Raw genomic sequence first — 19,713 nt, 5'->3', positions numbered from 1 at the left:
TGCGTTATCAATAAAAAGATCAGGAAGTTTTAATGGAATATCTTGTTTTTTATGAAGACGATGGAACAAAGTGTATTTGGATTTATTGATGTTCAAAGATAGTTTGTTTGATTTGAACCATTGGGTTAATTTTTCAAGTTCTTTGTTTACTGTTTGAAATAATTTACTGATATCTTTACTAGAATAAAACAAGTTTGTATCATCTGCAAACAAAATTAAGTTTAAAATGTTAGAAAATTTATATAAGTCGTTAATATAAACGAGAAATAAAAGTGGTCCTAAAATTGATCCTTGAGGAACACCACAGGTGATTGACTTATACTTATGTTGATACTTTGAAAGATTGAAAAATATTAAAAAAGGAATTTCTTCTTTATCTAAGATTATGGTTGGCAATATCTTTAGAGGTATCAATCTTTTCTGACCATGTACACATTTATGTTTTGCACATCATTATATGCTGCTTTTTTGAATACGGCAATTGATTGGTTTTTTTTTGTAAACTGTTTGCTTCTTCCAATAGAGAAAATATTCCAATATTTTTGGAGAGTGAGGGTTACACAATAAACAACTTTTAGGGTTTATTTTAAGCAAAAATTTTGTAACCAAGGGAGTTGTTATATAAAGACCCATCTTTGGGTCATCCTTGCCCCTAGCGAAGTAACAGTTATGGCCTCTCCAGCCTCCCCTTTCCCCCTCCCCAATTTACACACTAAAATCTGTACGTAAACACAACTTTTAATATACTTTACATAATAATTTACCGCATAAGGCTAAAAATTAACAAGTAATTAACCAATAAGGTAGTTAAAACAAGGTAATTCAAAGCATAAGCATTGGAAAATCAGATCTTTGTTTTCTACTTATACAATTTGTAACAGCCACAGAAAAAAACTTTCTTAAAACAACATCAAAATTTGGGTATGTAGATAAAAATTTCTTTGGTCACCGGTATCACTATCAATTGAAGTAGAAACAAAGCTCTTGAAATGCAGACATTCATTTAGAGAAATAAATGTCCGCATTTTTTGTGTATATTTTTAAAAGCTCTAGAGCGTTCGATGTAATTGAAACAGAATACATTTCTGGAAGATGGACAAGAAATACAAAACAAGAGATAAATAGAGCACAATCTTTCTTTTGCCTGTCAAGCTAAGCTAAAAGTTAATCCATAATGATTTTAAACTCAGCAATCATTTTTTTCCCTCAAGTTCAATCTTGTGCCTCAATAAACGTCAATCCGTCATGTAGACGTTTATGCACTCTTCTTCGTTTCTGGTGTGCAGAGTACTTGTTGGTCTCCACTAATATCATAGCTTCTTATTAAAATTTGATTTGACCTCTTGAACGAAAATAGACAGAGAGTTATACATTCCATTCACTATTGCTAATTTGATTTTAGCAACTTAAAGGATTTTATTCACTTTGTTGCGTCTTTCCATAATTGTGCTCCCGATGTCTATCATGACGGTCATCTCCAGCTGATCCATTTTCCCGAGAAGTCTACTAGTTTCTACTCGTGTTTGGCTGTTGCGTTTTGTCATTATCAGTTCTTTTAAGACTATCTTGTAGTTTAAAACCGTATTTTAAGTATACAAGTATATAAGTACTATTGACAACTATAAACTTAAAAAACTGATTCAGATAATTACACCTTGTAACTAATATAAATCCAAAGCAAAACTCACACCTCCACATGCAGACCACCAAGTCTGTGAGAGACTTTTTGGAACCTCTACTCCGTTTTTCTATTTTTTGATATCAAGACTTCCAAGCGATGCGTTGAAACCGAAAAATCCTACTGTTAAAGTTAGCCAAAGAAAAAAACATCTGCCTCAAAAAGCTGCTGCAATACCAACCAGATTCTACGAATGACCGGCGCATGAAAAATATTTAGCTAATGGATTTCACTCCGTAAAGTAGGCTTGCAACCCAGTGTTGATCTCTAATGTCTCTTTGACAAGAATATACATATTAGCTGCCTATGCGTGACCTATAGCTGGAACAAACTATGCGTGACCTCTAGCTGGAACAAATAATAAAAAACATTCAACTGGTTTTCCGTCAGACATTACATAGCGGACAATAAAAGTGAGTTGATCTACGTTCGAAACGTCTGGGGCTGTACTAACGATAATTAAATAATATTTAGCCATTTTAGGTTTAATAACTGTAGGAAAGAAATTTGACAATATAAAAAAAATGCTATTTCGTACTTGCAAAATGCTCTTTTTAAAGCAATTTCAAAGTATATTAAATAAAAATATAAAAGCGATTTATAACTATCAATTATTTGTAAAAGCAAATAGACAAGTTGCTAAATGAATTCTTTGCAAATGTAAGAGGATAAAAAAGAAGAGCTGGCTTTACCTTGGTTTGCTTGAGTGTTTATATGTTTAGCTAAATCGAGTCATATTCCGTAACTCTAATGAGTCAAAGAAATTTTCATTATGATCCAATTTTTTGGTTTAAATCCACAAAATGCTAACACTCTGATGCGTCATGCGTTTAAATATAACTCGTTAGATTTTTGTTCGACATATATATATTAGTTCGACATATATATATTAGTTGTATATATATGTATATGATAATAGATCTATCTATTAAAAAGATATATAATCCAAAAATATGAGCAATTAAACTTTACCTGGAAGAAAGATTTTTAGTGACAGATAACCTTCGAAGCAACATATTTTTTCCAATATTCTTTTTCACTCTGAAACTGTCTAATAAATTTATTAAAAAAATTCAATTTGAAAATTTGAAAAAATTTATAAATTTGAAAAATTTTATACATTTGAAAAAATTTATAAATTTGAAAAAATTTATAAATTTGAAAAAATTTATAAATTTGAAAAAATTTATAAATTTGAAAAAATTTATAAACTTGAATAAATTTATAAATTTGAAAAAATTTATGAACTTGAAAAAATTTATAAATTTGAAAAAATTTATAAACTTAAAAAAATTTATAAACTTGAAATTGGTCCTGGAACTGCATTCACTTTGATTAACTAAGATAGAGGTAGTATTATAATGCTCAGCAGATTGCTCATGCTCACAGATTGCCTTATGAGCAACTTTCCAGTTGCAAAGTATTCGCTTGCTAAAGAACTCTTAGTTTTCCTGAAAAAGAAGCAAAGTTTGCTCTGAAAACTATCCCTCTTAGCAGAAAATACCAGCCAATCGCGCTTTTACTTTTCTCTTTTAACTAGTTTTCAAAAAAAAAAGCATTTTTGAGACGCAACGCGTCTATTAAAAACGTTGTTCACGCGACGCATCTCAAAAAATTATTTTTTTGAAAACTAGTAAATGGAGAAAATTGAAAAATCAGTGGCGTCGACTTCTCTTTTTGTTGATTTGTTGTGATGAACTTAATCAGGATATTACAATGACGTATATAGTCGCCAAGGTTGGTAGAAAATACTTCGATATTCTGAGCTAATTTTTCGCTACGTACACTAATGGAGACCAAGGTTGCATCCACCGCTTTTGTAATAATGCATCAGGTTGTTTTTTACAAAAAAATTAATCAACTTTGGCAAGGACGCAACAACATTTAGGTTTCCAATATGTTTTAAATTTGCCTCTTTCTTTTGCCTCCGGACTTTCTCTTGCTAGGCTCATCCATGTTAATTTTATTCATTGATCACTTCAGACTTCTAGTTGATCATTTCTCACTTATTTTTTAATTTTAAACATTTTGATGATTTTTTACTATTATTTTCACTTATAAAAATTATTTGAGTTACTTTCCGAACGCACCTGGTCTCGCAGCGGCTGCCTAGGCTGGATATGGGTAAAGACGGGGTTATATATAAAATGCTTATATTTCAAAAATTTTCTAACTAAAGAAATTGTTGTATATCAAAAAATAAACCACCTGTTTGTTAGGGTTTCTTGCGAGTCTCATGAAAATTATCATTAGAAAATTAAATCTGGTTTTAGAATATTCAATTTTGAAGAACTGCTGTACTTTTAATATTTTTAAAAAATAACCTCTTAACTCGTTTTCACAAACAATAATGGAGCAGAGAAAAAATACGAGTGACAAAGATATCAAAATAAAATAGACCCACTAATCGATGTAAAAGTTATTAAAAAAAAAAGCTTACTTTTAAAAATCTTTATGTCTAGTAATATGATTTGTTTGTATGATTTACAAGTACTGTGAAAAAAAACGGATTCTATAAATAAAACAAATTTTTTTTTTCAAGAGTACTTGTATTGGAAAACTTGAAAAGTTTACATAAGCAAAATGCTTAGCCTTGTATGACAAAAAAAGAATTTTCGTAGCAATTGTTCTATTTAAATTTTTTTTTTTTTTTATAATTGATAAAAAATCACTTTATTAGTATTTGTTCTACTTTGTTTAGTATTATCTCCTTTTTATTTCTCCCCTTTTTTTTCGATATTAGAAAAAATGCGTAGCGTGGAGACATTAAAATGGTTTTACTTTTTTTACTTTTATTTAAAATTTCATGCAAAAAAAGGTTATATAACTTGATATTAAAATCTATCAATATTATATTCGTGAGAACAAAAGACGTTAAAAAAAAAATAACACATGTTATTATATATAAATCAACCAAATTACAACAAATGCCAAAATGGTTGGAAATATTGAATTGAAAATAACTTGAAAACAAATGCAATAATGAAAGATATTTCACTAATGCAAATCAATTTAAAAAAAAAAAATTATTAGGGCTACATAATTTAAAATAATATAACATCTTAAGTCAATACTATATTTGTGAGAAAAATAAATATATATTTTAAATATATATTTTTATTTATAAATATATATATATATATATATATATATATATATATATATATATATATATATATATATATATATATATATATATATATATATATATAAATATATTTGTTGACAAAAAATAAATAAATAAAAAAACATAACAACTCTACTTAGTTACCACATGCAAAAACGGTTTTCAGGTTTAATGAAAAGATTATTAATACTAATAAACCTTAAAAAAAGTACTGGAGGTAGTTTTTTTGAAAGAAACATCTATTAAAAACTTAAAAAAGATGTTTGGAGAATTAGGGGAGATTAGAAATTTTAGGTGGAAAGTGGAAGTTATAGAACAGTAGAAAAAGCATTCTAACGTTTAACCAACGGGTTTCTAAACAATTATCAACATATCCAAATATTGCACTGTTTATCCCGGGTTAACAAAACTATAAGTAACTCTGTCTTAAAGTAAAAAAAAATTACAATAGTTTTTAGTGATTCCTTATTTATTTTTGTTCTATTACAAGTTATAGTGTAAATATTACATTTTACTTTCAATAAAAAATAAATTATAAGAGACGCATACATAAAAAAACGAACCTCGGATCTCTTAGTTTTAGTTTAGAGTGAATTCTTTAAGAAAAAATTATTTAGTCAAAATCAGTGGAAAAAACTTTCTTATTTGAAATATAAGAATGTTCTTTCCGGGTGATTTTCACTAAATAATTTTTTTCTTCAAGAATTTGTTTGAAAACGCCTCTTTGTTCTTTTACATTCCAGCAAAAAATAATGTCTTTTACATTTTAGCAAAAAATAATGTCAGGAAAAAAAAAAAATATGCTGTTGATTTGTTCTTAAGAAGACGAATGAACAAGTTTAATTTATTTTGTTTGATGCAGTTTGAAATTTCCTGGATTTTAAATAGAAAATGAAATATCCTGGATTTTAAACACAGAATTTGTTTGTTTACAGGATTTTAAATACAGAATTTGTAGTTCTTACTGTATTTTGAAACATTCAAAAGTGATTTCAGCGCGCTCCTTGCGATTCTATCTAACTTTTTCATTAATATGTCATTATTCTCATATAGCTCCATACCGTAAGTCAAGGCAGACATTGCCAATGATTTATATATATAAGAAATGGAACTCGGGTAGGCAAACCGTATTCCAGGCTGAATAAGAATTGTGCAACAGCTCTAAGGTTTGAGATTTTTTCATTCACATTTGAACAACTAAGTGGTGCAAAAATTTAATGCTTGGTATCCCATGTGTTTAAGTTTATTTTGAAGATTTTTTTTGTATTAGATATGGTTATCGTATTGCTTTGTATTTGCGCTTTACCTGAAATCAAGAACTCAGTCATTTTGGCGTTCGATTTAATTCAATTTAAATCATTGTGAGTCTGTTGTGCATAAATATTTTTTAATTAAATTTGCAGCAAATTTTTTTCGCAGGAAGTTATAATGTTGATGGTGTTGCTTCCTGATAATGTTGATGGTGTTGCTTCCTGATAATGTTGATGGTGTTGCTTTTTGATAATGTTGATTCCTTTCAAAAAGTAAAATATTGAGCTTTTCTATTTCAAATAAAATTTTAGACAGGGTATAAATAAAAGAAGTGATTCTTTTTCCCTATTTTATCTATGTTTATTATTATAATTTGTTACCCGTAAAATGACTTATTACCTGCATGATTAAAAAAATGATTTAAAAAATAAAACAGAAAATAAAAAATTATTATACAATTATTAAGTTCTTATTTAAAAAAATCTTTAGGTCATCATTCAATGTTATACACATAATAGGCCGGTGAATAAAAATGAGCAACTGCTTTTACTCAGTAATTGGTCTGCTTTACGTGAATAAAAACTTTAGCAATTTTGATGAACTTTTTATTCACGCAAAGCTGAAAAATTACTGAGTAAATTGCTTAACTTTACGTGAATAAAAATTTAAGCAAAACTCCTTAGTTTTTATTTACGTAGAGCTAATCAATTACTTAGTAAAAGCAATTAGTCATTTGTTTTCACCCGGCCTAATGACTCAATCTTTCTTAAATGAGACTGAATTTGAATTTATATGACCACTATCGTCACTTCGATAAACTTGTCCAGAGCTCGTTTCGAACCTGGATCTCCTTTTTTTTTTTTTTTTTTTTTTTTTTTTTTTTTTTTTTTTTTTACCAACCAACTAGAGTGACCTGAAGCTGAAACCAGGCTTACACAGGGCCCTAGAAGGCGGTGTTATTTGGGAGCCGAGACTCCGTATTTTGTCCCATTTAAGGGTTTTTTAGCCCATTTAAGGGTTTGTTAATGCCCATTTAAGGGTTTAGTTGCCACTCAGCCGAAACTGAGCAGCGCCAACTTAATGGTTTATCTCCATTTAACGTCCGGAGTGGACGGAACGCTTTGAGATTTCCGGACGTAGAAGGAGACACTGAAAAAGCGACTACGCCAAGAACCTCTATCGACTGTCACGGTTTCGATCTTGTGCTGTGTCTGCTTTCTAACAACACCGAAACCAATTGAGAGATGGTCCGGAGCCGAGATAAGAACAGATACTACACTTGATCTTAGCCATTAGGCCGAGAAGCGAACCTGGATCTCCTGCTTATAAAGCAAGCGCTCTAACCACTGCGCCACGGCCGCACAAACATAAACTGAACCTAATTGGCCAGCAGTATAGTGATGATAACGGTTTCAACCACATGGTTTTCCTTAAATTTTCAACAAAAGGTTCATAAAGAACTATACATGTCGTTAGTGATTTTTTTGTGAGATAGCATACTTTGTGGTTTTTGTACACACTTTAGATTGTGAACTTATCAAAACCATTGAGAATAGGAAAAGTTTATTATAGCTACATAAAATTTTAAAATGCGTTTACAAGTTTCGTAATCTTACAACAATAACATTGGGGTATAGTCTCAAGCTTGGCAGTTTGATCAGGTCAAACAACATTTACAATGCATTTTATTTACTTTGTTTAAAAAGGTGATGGTTTTATTAGAAGTACAAGCCCAAATATGACGACAGTATTCTATACTTGGAAAAATTAGCGATTTCTATAAAAGATTTAAACAAAAGAGGTAAAGAGTAGAATCAGAAGCAATAAAACGACAAGAGAAATAGAGGCAACCTTAGCAGATGCTAACTTTTCAATAGATCAGTTTTCAAAAGAAGTCTGTATCTTTAAAACATAATTTAAAAAGACGTAAATTAGAGGTCTCAGATCTTTGTCTTTCATTAAAAATATCAGCATTATTGTAAAAACGGTTGTTAAAATTTTTTTTTTTCTAGTTTAATTTAGGTGCCCCAAGAAGTCCTTACGGTCTTATCAGAGAAAACCGCAGAAGAGCATTTAATAGGAAGTTCACGCCTCCTTCCTAAACAATATCGGAAAACTAGTCCAGCTGGGGTTCGATCCTTTGTTTCTGAGGCAAGTGTGCTACCACTGTGTCAAGGCTGCTTAAAATTAAGATAATTAGTTTCCTTTCTTCTTCTTCCGTTTTTCTTCAACATTATTATTGAAACATGCATAAGTTCATCAACACTTCACCACTTGATTAGTGTGAAGCACTATAAAAGAATTCTAAAAATTTTTTTTTTACGTAAAAGCACGTCATAGCTTACGCAATGTAGTAGTAAGACAAATATTGTCTTCTTTTTGCCTCAATCACGTAATTATTATTTTTTTACACGAAATTGTACGTATATTTTTTACTGACGAATAAATCATACATTTACAACTTTGCGTATCTTTTCCTAGAATAACGAAAATGCCTAGAAAGAATTTATAAATAGAACTAAGAACTAGATATATAGATAGATAGTTTTGCGTTACGTTAGGCCAAAGCACTACCTGCACTTAACTGAAAAAGTTGCCCCACATTACATCAATCTAAAAATATAGAATAATGCTAAACTTACACCAATGAGCAACTTCTCATATTTCGTATTTGGCAATTGTCCTTATACTTTTTAGCAAGATTCCCGCACATAAAGACTCCCGCACATAAAGCAAAACCGTTTAAGTATAGTAATACTTCAGGTATACTATTTTTTAATATTAATACAAACTGCTGTAACGACTATCGTTGATCGTCGATCGATCGTCGCGGAGCATAAAGTTTAAAACTTATACTTTAACAGTCATTAATAAATGTTTCTCCAGTCTAGCTTTAAAAGAGTTAACTGTCTTTGCAGATACCACATTTTATGGCAACTCATTCCAATGAGGTATCACTCTGCTCGTAAAAAAATTATGTCTCAGAGTTGTTTTTACGAATTCCCCATCAAGTTTTAGTGAATGATCTCTAGAACTTTGGAAAAAACTTTACGAAGCTCCTTACACCACAAAATCTTGTCGATCCCAATTATTATTTAGTAAAACTCAATAGGATTACCTCTTATACATCTTACTTTCATTTTTGTGAGTTTCAATTTTGTTCAAAATTGGAACTCAACATCAACATAATCAACATAAGTTTTAGTTCAAAAGCTAATTTTTTTGCTCGTCTTTGAACCTTTTCCAGGTTATTGATATTTTTCTTTATTACTTGAACTCTATATTGGAGCTGCAAATTCTATGTGGGATCTAACTAGCAATGTGTATAACTGCTTAGCCATTTTAGTGTTAAGATAAGTAAAGCTTATTCTGAATTAGCATAAGATTCTTTGTGTTTTATATGTAGCTACTTGAACCTAATGATTCTATTTCATATTGGATGAAACTATGGGTAATTCTCGCTCTTTTGTAGTTGTTTTATTTTTCATGTTTCATAGTGTAGTTGTAACTAAAATATTTTCTTATGTTAAAATCCATTTGACCATACATTTGACCATTCAATCAAATCAATCTCATTTTACATTTTAATTAGATAGATTTTAAAGCAGATTTGATTTTAGCATACCATCGCATATAGTAATTAAACTTTTGGGAATATAATTACCATTCCATTTTATTTAACCATAAAAAAATGAAAATTTACAATAATATTTATAAACTCACATAAATAAGGTTAGGTGGCATTCATATAGTTAAAAACTAGTCGATGGAGTGACACCTGAAAAAAAACAAAAAAAACAAATAAAACACAGAAAGAATTATAAATAAGAAAAAAGTAAAAATAAAATTTTTTTTAAGAAAAAAAGAAAAAAAAAAAAAAAAAAGAAATGAAAATAAAGCACTAATAAATAAAGATGATATTAATAATTGCAATAATAATATAATAAAAATAATAATATTAATAATAATGTGAATAAAAAAACAAATAGTAACTATATCATGATAACTTTACTATAAATTATAATTAATGGTAAAAATAATTATAGCAAAGTTTATAACTACGACAGAAATTAATAAATAAACATAACAATTGCAAAAATTAGGGCAATAACCATAAAAACTATTACTACAATTGAATCGCTATCACTATCATTAAAAATAATGTTAATAAGATTTAAAAAACAAAGATAAATTAATGATAATAGAGTTTGATAGAGTAATGATAATAGAGATAATAGAATTAATTAATAGAGTTACAAAAGACAGTATAAAATAAAAGTAAAAAATAGTTTTATAAATATTGATATATAACAGAACAAAAGAGGACTTGATACCAAACTCTGTGGTACACCATTATAAATCTCACACTAATCTGATTATCCATTGCCAGTTTTTCTTTTCTTTTTTTAAAAAAAAAACTCAATCTAATTTAAAATATTGCTTTTAATCCATAGTTAGAAATCTTATATATAAGCCAATGACGGAGCTCCTTATTGAATGCCTGTGCAAAATCTAGGTACAGTATATCACTTGTATAACTATTTTCAATTTCAGTTGTAAGAATATTGAAAGTTTGTAATAGGTTTTTGTTTTGACAACCATGTTGTTGAATTGTTTATATATTGTTTTGTATTATATAAATTATCAGTATTTTTCTAATTATTTTCTCCAGAATCTTACTTGGTATCAACGAGAAATCAGCCTGTAATTGAGAGGATCATTCTTATATACTTATTTAAAAAGTTTAGTAATACTTGCATATTCCCATAACTCTGGCAGCTCTCCTGAATGAATTGACTTCTTGGGTATTATATATAAAGGTTTGAGTACTCCTTTAACACAATACTTAAGGACTGATGTGATCGCAACTAAGAGATTTGTTTTCAATAAGTTCTAATAAATAATTAAGAACAGTATCTTTTTTTAGTTATTGATTCCAATCACATTCAAATAGTTGATAAAATGAGGTAACTATGGTGTGAAAAAAATTTCCCTTGTTTTATTCCAGTATTAGAATAGTCCGCTAGCAGTCCAGATTTGAACTCATTATATTTCTTTGCTAAAAAATGTGAAAAAACAATAACTTAAACGATTTTAAGGTTTACTACTCTAAATTTGGGACGAAATTCCTGACAATCTCCGCCGTTCTAGCTGTGATGATTTCCACCGTTCTAGTTGTTTCTCAAGAGATTTTTTATGTGTATCAAAGAAAAAAATATTTGAAATCAGTTAATCATTTGCATTACATATTAATGTAACTTTCATAAAAATATTGTTTTTTATCAAAACAGTGCTCTAGTTTAGTTAATACAAAAACAATGGGACGATCCCCACATTGTAAAATATATCATAAAAAAAAAAAAAGATAAACCCTAAACTTTGATACCGAGAAAAACTGTGTATTATGCATATACCAGTATATTGTGCACAGGGTTTACATTTTATTATGCACATTCAATTAATTGAAGACGATGAAAGCTATTGCGAAAGGACTTTTCACAGTTGCCAGGTCGGCAATATTTTAATTAGTCAAAAAATTAATAAGTTGCCAATAAATTTAAATGTATTCTAACTAAGAAACTTCTTTCCCAAATCTCTTGTATGGCAAGATATCTGCTTCTATAGTAGCAGATATCTTGCCATAAAAGAACTTTAGTATAGAACTATGGTTTAAAAAGTGCACCATACATTACTTATAAGACTTTGAGCTTAGATTTCTATACAGAAAAATACTTAAAGAAATACATTTTATTGTTTATTAAAAACCGTATCATGTCTACAATATTTTGGTCTATTTGCAATATTACTAATCGCAGTCAGATGATTGCAATCCACTACTCAAATAAGTTTCCGAAATGTATGAACAAAATGGCGTTGAATTAGTACCTAAATAAGAAAATCTTCGAAATTTTCCTGATTAGCGAGTTATTGAAAGTTATCGGTCAATTATTAATGGAATCTCGTTGGAAAGAAAGAAATTAGCTGACACATTTCAAAAATCTGTTAACTAGTGCTCATGTAATTAGCAATTAAAGGATAGTGAATTTTATCGTGTTTAACCAATATGCTAAATTTTATTTTGAAACAAAAAGCAGTGCAAGTTAAACCCAAACAAATCTAAGTGACGGAAAAATCACTTTTAATTTACTTATTCACTGATTGAGTAATTAAAAAGTGGTCTCTAAACATTGTATTTTGAAAATATTATAGTAATAAGAATTTTTTTTTCCAAAACTGAATAAATAACTGAAACCCAATACCTCAAATAGCTATTAAACCAATTTAAACCCTTTTAAAATCAGCTTCGACATACACTAACTACAACTCAACATTAATGTGAAGTTTAAGCAAGCCCTTTAAAATAACATTTTCAGATGAGCATCCCACTACATTTACTTTTTTGCCGCAGAATTTATGCAATGTTACGCATGCGTCACCAAGTTTGGTTAACAACTCGGTTGTTCAATAATTTTTTTTATAAATTAAGAAGTTCTTTTGACAAACTTTATTGAGAAAATAAATTATGCTGTACCCTAGCGGAAAATTTCCATGGAAAATTAAAAAAAAAACAATGGAATTTCTATGGGTATTTGGAACACAATTTCATGGAAAAACCATAAGTTTTCCAAGGAAAAGTGTTCCAATTTTTCCATAGATGGAATTTTCATGTGTATTTGGAACACCTTTTCAAGGAGAACTCATGGATTTTCCATGGTAAAATTGTTTTGTTTTCAAGTTTTTTTGATCTAATGTTATTTGAATTTTCATATTAAGCCATAAAAAGCAAATTTTATCACGCAAAGTTGCTAACATTATTGAGTTCTTTTAATCTATGGGATCGCTTTCGCCAAATATAATCAATAAACAAATTTAAATCTTGTCGAATCCTATAAATCTTTGAAAAATAATAGCTATAATGCACCTAAAACATTAAAACTTGACTTCACCACAATATTTAACGCATGTATATGTATAAACATACTGAAAATAAATTTAAAAAAAAATTACAAGCAATATTATACTATAAGTGATATACTTAAATCGATTACTTAGATACTTAAATTAAGTAAAAATTTTTTACAGAAGATATAACAATTTACATGTTTATTATTTTATATTAACTATTTGATAAAAATAGTATATATAAATTTGATAATTAGTAACTTCAAGTTTTAACAAATTAAAAAGAATCATCAATACAACCTATTCAATCAAAAAAAACATCAAGACCATTTATAAGTGCAATTGCACTACCAAATGTGTCTGTAGAACCAAGTAAACGTCAAACAAAGTACCATTTGCATTTTGATATTGATTATTATTTTCACCACAGTAAGTACCATTGTCTATTTTGCCAATCTAGACAATACATCATACAATTAATATATACATATTAACTAATTTTCTTTATTTACTAATTTATTTATACTTAAAATTATTACCTATTATAACTTATTTTATAATTACACATTAACACACAACTTTTTGAACGTTCTAGATAAATGTTGCCAAATGTTAGGTAACATTTATATAGAAAAAAGTAGTTTATTTCTAAAAGTTAGTTTATTTCTACTTAAGACGAGCACTTCGTATTAATGTGAAGCAATGTTTTTAAATAATACACTATTATTTATTATAATACAACTATTTTTATTTGTTTATATTTAACTAATTAGTTAAATATAAACAAATAAAATCAATTGTTTATAATTTTATTTGTTTACATTTAACTAATTAGTTAAATATAAACAAATAAAAACAGTTGCATTATAATAAATAATAGTGCATTATTTACAAACATTGTTTATATATGCTTTTATTTAACTGAAAAGTAAAATCTTGTGCATTAACCATCTCCCCTTTCTGATATATTTTAAAAACTACTGCAGCTTTCCCACGGCTGTTTCACTCAATATAAAAGCGAGCTTGACGTCTCAAGAATTTTTTTGTTTTAAAAAAAGAAAAGTATTTCCGCGTAAAAAGTATAAAAATTCACTAACTTTAAAATAATAGTATTTTTTTTCTATAAATTCTTTCATCTTTAAATTAAAAAAATATAAAAGAACTATCCGTTCTTGTTAAATAAATATTTCCATTAAACGGACTAAAATAAGATATTGTCAAAATATTGCTAAAGATTTGGGATCACTTTTCTGTTTTTTACGATTTTTACGGAAAACCTGTCTTGGGCTAACTAAGATACTCTGACATAGCTACATGTTTTATAGTTGAGATTTGGAGCACTTCTCAATAAATGTCTATTCTATATGATATTTGGTGCATATTGCTCATTTTTGTAAGAAAAGTTAGTTTTTAATGCATTTCTATTTTTAATTTTATCACTTTACAATGTAAATCAAATTGTTTTTGTAATATGCACCAAATTATTGAAAATTCAATTCTTTATAAAAATGAAAATCAAAAAATTATTTTATGTACCTCTAGCGATTTTAAAAAATATGGTATCAAACCTGGCTGGTTTAGCAACAAATTTTTATTGTTTTATGCGTAGATTTTTGTTTACATTTTTTAAACAATCACGTGACCTTAATACCTTACGACCCAAACAAGAATATCATGAATTTTATGAAAACAACTTTTTTAGCGAGACAAATTTTGAACCATAAAATAAACAAAGTTAGGCGGTTTTTTTCTCTTGAGGGTAATCAACTAACATCAGATAAGTTTAATCCTGTTATATCTTGTTCATCTATTTGTCAATAAATATTATTTTATTTGCATTGTAATATACTTTTATTACGAGATTTATTTAGCATTATGTATTCTGTTGAAAGGAAATTATTAAAACTATACATCGAATGGAAAGATTGTTGGGAAGAAGAGTGTAACTTTGTATTAGTTAGGCGATTAGTTAGCATTGATAAAATGACTAACCACATAATTTTAATTTCAGTCTTTGATTTAAAAGCATTATTTAGTTTTATGAGCTTTATTATGCCAATTGATTTTGATTTGCCCAGTTTTGAGGATTTTAATAAAATGTGCCAAAATTTAAAACGCTTTAAAAAACATTTTATAAAAAATTTTAACGCTTCAAAAAACAGAGCATTTTTTAAAATGCAACTGTCACAAGCTCCACAAACAAACAAAAAAAGAAAATCTGCAGATGCAGATTGTTTTACAATTTTAAATAGAAATAAGGAACTAGATAGTCTAGTTGACCAATTAACTTATAAAGAAGAAACTAATGTGGGTCAAATAAATAAATTAAAAAAGCAGGTAACTATGTTGGAAACTGAGATTACGGACTTGAATTCTAAAAACAAGACTTTAAACACACATTGTAACTCAATAAGTTCTCAATTAGAGGCTATGGGTATTAGGCTAAAACAGGCAGTTTTAACTTATTTCAAAAAAAAAAAAAAAAAATCAAAACAGCACAACGTAAATTTGCATCTGCTTGTGCAAAAAATGTAAGATTGCTAAAAAAAATTAAATTTGAAAAAAATAATGCAAAAATTAGTAATATAAACCAGAATGGTTGCCAAATTTGCAAACATTTTTTAGGCGGTGATAAGGATTTAGTTGTTGTTGATTCTTATTTAGACTATGACAACATTGGTTCTTCTGAACTGTTCTGTGGATTTACATTAAGTAATCCACAAAATATATCAGTACAAAGGCCAATAGTTAGGAAAAAATATACTTACGTTAAGTTAGGACATGGTAAACCTTATTCTAAGTTAGGTAGGCATGCTGCAGCTAGACAATCTAAACTTGCTTTTATATTCCTTCGATTATTAGCTTGTTCAGATTTAGAATGTGATTTGTGTATGTTGTTTTGTGATTTTATGTCTTGTGAAAAGTCAGTATTTCGTTGTGTTGCAAATAAATTAGGTTTAGTTACTCAGTTAAGTGTTTCTGATGCAATAGAGTTGCAGAGCCAATTAAGGATGCCCACGGCTGAATTCCGTAGACTAAGACGTATTCTGTGTAATCTTGGTGCAAGGATTCTCCCCTCTGAGCCTTAGATAAGACAAGAACAAGAAATGTGGACAATGCATGTCAGTAAAGAACATGTTACTGTGAAGTCCATGTTGCTTTATCCATCTGCGAATGAAGCACTTTGTTTAGTATCTGTACTGATGTTTAAGAATTTGACAATTTATATTAAAGAGGTTTTTAACAGTCTTTTTAATGTTCGTGACCACCTTAACTCGGATGTTGATTTTGGCAAAGAGGTATGGCTCCTTTTTGCTAGGGATAAGGGTGGAAAGTATATGAAATTCTATTTTGAAGTTGTCAATTTTAAATCAATAGGGTCTGTATATGATGTTCATTTGTTTTGTATCTATCAGGGTTCCGACTTTTGAGAGAATATTGCCTTAATTCTTGGGCATTATGCCAACGACATAAAAAGAATTCAGTTGTCAGATTTTAAGCTAAAAGGCAAAATAGTTAAGTTATTCTTAGGTGGAGATTTTCATTTCATCGATGATGTTCTGGGACACCAGGGTTCAGCTGCTAGCTTTCCTAGTTCTACAGACCTAGTTGAGTTGAATTCTCCAAGAAACCATTCTTCTATGCCTCACACACCTGCTAATTGTAAAATCCTAAGGAGAACAATACAATCTCTAGAAGGTGCTTACAATGAGAACTTGTGTGAAGATAGACAAGGTGGAAACCTAAGGACTCTAGGTAAGTTTCATAATTCAATTATTGCTCCTGTGATTTTCCCCATAACAACTTTAGATAATGTAGTGCCACCTGTTTTGCATATTATGTTAGAAATAGTGTTAAAACTGTTTAAGTTATTGTTGAAGGAGTGTAGGACTTTAAATTGTCAAGCTGATTCGTCTTTATCTCATAAGGAGGATGTGAAAACGAATAAATTGTTTAATATTCTAAAACAGCAGAACCTTTGCGTTTATTAGGTAATCAATTTGTAGACGTTGCAAATCTACAGGCGCGGTGATTAGCTTTAAAAGAAAATAATTTTTCTGAATTAGAATGCATATCATTAAACTCCTCCAATAAAAAAAACACCTGTAAACAGCAAGAAATTTGTGCTAGTATCAGGTGTTTAATTGCAAAATATGATTCTAACATTGATTGGGTGCAGTGTGGTTTGTGTCAAAATGGTTTCATCAATTTTGTGAAATTATTGGTGATTCTGAAAAGAGTGTATTGCGTGACATGAAAAATTATGCTTGTTTAATTTGTCAGGGCGAAGATATAGAAGATCTTAATCTGAAATCTGAAAAAATTTCTTTTATACGCGCACAACGCGAACTTTTAGATGTTGAGTGTATTCGATTGCAGATAGGATGTGAAGATCTAGAAAATATATCCAAACGTAACATGGGGACTCATGAGAAGTTTCTTAATAAGGCCCTTGAAGATATGAAGGTGGAGCGACAAGCTTTCCACGGTAATGTGTTTGTAGGTAATCATTGTAAAATAGTATTAAGAAACCACTATAAACTTTGTAGTGTTATTGATGATGAAGCAACTAAAAATAAATTTGTACGTGTGTTTAGTGTTTTTAATAAATTGCAACCTATTCTTTTTAGCGAAAATTTCTTTCTGATGCAGAAATTACTGACCTTCATCAATATATAAATTTATTTGCTATTGAGTTTCATGCTTGCTTTCCAAAAGAAAGTATTACGCAAAAAATGCATGAACTCATTTTTAATGTGCCACTATTTGTAAATTCACATAAAACTATTGGATTGCTGAGTGAAGAGGAGGGAGAGTCTTTGCATAGCAACATAAAAAAAGAATTAAGACAGTTGCATTCAGTAAGAAATCAGGACCAGAAGCTGCGTCTTCTTTTAAAACGCTTTGAATTGCACAGCAAAGCTGATAGGAAGCTTCAAGCCTCTAAGGTGAGAAAGTGTGTTGTTTATTAGGAGCATCACGAAAATTCTTTTTATAGAAAAGGTGTCTGTCTTGTTTGTGGTCATCAAATATAGTTTAAATATTTTAAAATGATTAAAAAAAAACAAAATAAAAAAAAAGTAGATCCTTGATTTATAAATTAAAGAATTTTATTCAGTTAAAGTATGTCTGTAATGTTTGTTTAAATTATTTTTTATTATATGTAATATTGCTTTTATAAATTGTAGGGCAGTTCTATTCTTATCTTTAGAAGTTCATTCTACCTCAGCAAAACCTCCGCTCAGGTTAAAGAATGGAATATTAGTCTAGCATTAAATGGGTGTAAAAATATAGCATGTTATTTTAAGAACCTACGCAAAGCAACTGGTATGTTTGTTGTGTTTGATCTGGTATGTTTGTGCAGTTTGTTTAAAACATTTATTGTCAGTTATTATATGTAACATGTATTTTATATATTAGATGTCCATTCGATTATTATCATTAGAAGTTAATTCTACCTCTGTGGTACCACTGCCTACCTCCACTCTAGTTAACGAATGAAATGTAATTCATATATTTTTTGGTGTAAAAATATAATTTAAGAATTAGTGCAAGTTATTGTCTTAAGTTATTGAGCCAAGCAACCTTTCTTCTGGTTTAAAATGAAGTACGAGTCTCGTATCAACTGGGTGTACAAAGAAATACTACTTAAAGAACTTATCAATAAACCAACTGAATATAGAATAGTTTTTTATGAGAATAAAAACAATTTCAAATTTTATTTGTATATTTAAATACGCACAAAGAAATTGGCGAGTCTTTATTTATTAACATTCTCACAACATATTATTAGAACTGTGTGCACATACTAAAAAGTTTTTTAAAAGCTTAAGGTTTTAATTTTTAGGCTAAATATTCCTTAATTTAAATCTGGTTTTATTTAATAGAATGAATTTTCAAAAACTAGTCATTTAACAGTTTATCCCCCTTTAACGACATTTTCGTAATTTTTATTTTAAATATCCCCCTTTAACGACATTTTCGACATTTACGAAAATTCAATTTTCTTTACTGGCTTAAAAAAAATCTGTTTTAGTTAACTTTAAACGTTTAAGTAAGATTTTTTTGTTTTTAAAATAGTCCAACAATGTGTACATTTAATAATAAATATCGAAAATATATTCTTTCTGTTGTTTTTTTTATTAAAAGTAACATCAAATTACTAAAATTTAGCAAAGTTCGTCATTTGACGCGTTTATTCTAAAATTAAAGAAGTTTTTAAATATATTTGTGAAATGTCAGATAAAACATTTTATTGGTGTTTTTATTCTTTTTACGGAACAAAATTATCACTAATGTTATAAAAGTTATAAAGGTTTTAGTAACACCCAATGATATATATTACATGTATTTATATATCATTGGTAACACCCCTTACGTGAATATTTTCTAAAAATAACAAAAAGCTGTAAAGCTCGCCTGAAACAGCCGTGTTCCTTCTCCAACTAAGTTGTTCTTGGAACATCATTACAATTTGAATCCCAAAGATTACGCTCATATCTTTTCTGGTTAATTCAAACTCATCTCACCATTTTATTTAAACAGCTTTTGAACTATTTTTAAAAATATTAAATGCATATAAAAACTGACAATGTTATAAATGATAGAAATGATGAACAACGTTATTTATATCGCCAGTCAAACCTGTCAGCTTATTAATAGTAACGGGGTAATTTAATTGTAATGTAAACTAATGATACTAATTGTAATATAGTAATTTAAATGAAATAATAAAGTAAAAATAGAAAAATCT

General features: G+C 28.5%; 1 long non-coding RNA gene and 1 pseudogene across 2 annotated transcripts in view; both read right to left on the bottom strand.

Annotated features, from left to right (window-relative positions):
- Nucleotides 1-7,298: 7,298 nt before the first annotated feature.
- LOC136079905 (U2 spliceosomal RNA) lies at nt 7,299-7,365 on the bottom strand (annotated as a pseudogene).
- Nucleotides 7,366-13,151: 5,786 nt separating this feature from the next.
- The window catches only part of LOC100198003 (uncharacterized), a 35,897-nt gene continuing 29,335 nt past the window's right edge, over nt 13,152-19,713 (bottom strand). For both annotated transcript variants that reach the window (XR_010638001.1, XR_010638003.1), the window contains one exon: nt 13,152-13,415. This is a non-coding gene — a long non-coding RNA (uncharacterized LOC100198003). The remainder of the gene's footprint in view (nt 13,416-19,713) is intronic.

This window comes from Hydra vulgaris, chromosome 04 (assembly GCF_038396675.1).
Source record: "Hydra vulgaris chromosome 04, alternate assembly HydraT2T_AEP".
Lineage (NCBI taxonomy): Eukaryota > Metazoa > Cnidaria > Hydrozoa > Anthoathecata > Hydridae > Hydra > Hydra vulgaris.
Note: the sequence above shows the minus strand (reverse complement) of the source record. Positions and strands in the feature narration are given on the sequence as shown.